The sequence below is a fragment of the Myotis davidii genome, unplaced genomic scaffold (genome assembly GCF_000327345.1).
Source record: "Myotis davidii unplaced genomic scaffold, ASM32734v1 scaffold1342, whole genome shotgun sequence".
Lineage (NCBI taxonomy): Eukaryota > Metazoa > Chordata > Mammalia > Chiroptera > Vespertilionidae > Myotis > Myotis davidii.
This window is the reverse complement of record NW_006293228.1, coordinates 13,851-15,362: the sequence shown is the minus strand read 5'-3', so window position 1 is coordinate 15,362 and position 1,512 is coordinate 13,851. Positions and strand designations below refer to the sequence as shown.

Below are 1,512 nucleotides of genomic sequence, written 5' to 3'. Positions count from 1 at the left end.
CTTCTTGACCACAATGGCATTAATATTAAAAACTAGTGGCCTGGTGCACAAAATTTGTGCACATTAAAAGGGAATTAATTAGAGGAAATATTTTAATATTGCTATCTGCCCTTTCTCTATAATGGAAGTGTCAGAGATGAAAGAAAATTAGTAAAATGTATATGAAAATCTTGCTCCTGTCAGAGTCTGAGGTATGCAGTAGAACACAGAGTCAAATCCCTACCCACCCACATGCACCCTGAAATCGCCCGAGATCGACATCCTGCGGGCCCCACCCCCATTGGGAGAGATCCAGACCCATATGGCCATACCCCCGTTAAGCCCCTCCAGGCAGGGGGTGCAGGCTCAGGTCCCCTGTCAAGCCCTGCCAGGTGGGGTGGCGCAGCCTCAGGGCCCCCGTCATGCCCCACTGGACAAAAGTGCAGCCTCAGGTCCCCTGGTGCACTTTCAGGTCCCTTGGCCCGATGCCAGGGGAGGCATGGCTTGAGGTGCCCTGATCTGGCACCAGGGTGGGGGGCGTGGCCTGAGGTCTACCAGTCCAGCACCAGGGTGGGGGGTGCGTCCTCAGGTGCCCTAGCCCAGGTTGGGGGGTGCGGCCTGAGGTCCACCTTCAAGCTCTGCTGGGTGGGGGTTGCAGCCTGAGGTCCCCCGTCCCCGCCTGGCACCATGCAGCCTCAATTCCCAGCTGATCACTCATTAAGGATCATTATGGTTCCATCTCTGCTGTGGGCACAGTCATCTTGTGTTATGGGAACCCTGCCTTTGCTGTGGGCACAGCCATCTCATGGCGGCATGACAGAGTGAGGGTCAATTTAAATATTACCACTTTATTATATATATACGATAAACTACAATAAAAACAATCAGAACATTCAAACACTTGGAAGTTGAAGAGAATGCAATTAAACGATTGGGTTACCAAAGAGATCAAAGAAGAAATTACAAACATCCTGGAAACAAAGGACTATGCAAATTGTACGGGATGCCATAACATCACAACTGCTCAGGAGGAGCCTGTGTGTGCAGGTAGGTGGGAGGGGACCGCGTGCAATGTGAATCAAGCCATGAATGCCGCAGCTGCTTCAGCAGGCCCTGAGCAGAGACAGGGGGACCAGCCAGCACCACCGCAGCGGCTTGAGCAGGCCCAGAGTGGAGACAGGGAGGCCTGCCAGAAACCACGCGTGAGCAGTCCTGACTCTGAGCGTAAGCTGCAGAGGAAACAATTTTTCTGATGGCTCATTGGCTAAGCTCCCAGTATGCCACTCACAGTGTTCTTTGTAACTTGGATAATAAAATCCAAGAAGGTGATCTAATTTTTTTTCCAACTCACTCATGGAGGAAAAAAAGAAGGTCTGCTGCTGGAGGGGCTAAGAAATGTCATATCCTTCCCTAGCTGGTTTGGCTCAGTGGATAGAGCCTCGGCCTGTGGACCGCAGGGTCCAGGTTCAATTTTGATCAAGGGCATGTAGCTAGGTTGCAGGCTCGTCCTTGGCCGAGGCCCAGGTCAGGGCT

At 52.1% G+C, this 1,512-nt stretch overlaps 1 long non-coding RNA gene across 1 annotated transcript in view; it reads left to right on the top strand.

Moving 5' to 3' along the window:
- The window catches only part of LOC107183599, a 4,422-nt gene that overhangs the window by 2,583 nt on the left and 327 nt on the right, over window positions 1–1,512 (top strand). The window contains exon 2 of the long non-coding RNA XR_001514386.1: window positions 1,011–1,018. This is a non-coding gene — a long non-coding RNA (uncharacterized LOC107183599). The remainder of the gene's footprint in view (window positions 1–1,010; window positions 1,019–1,512) is intronic.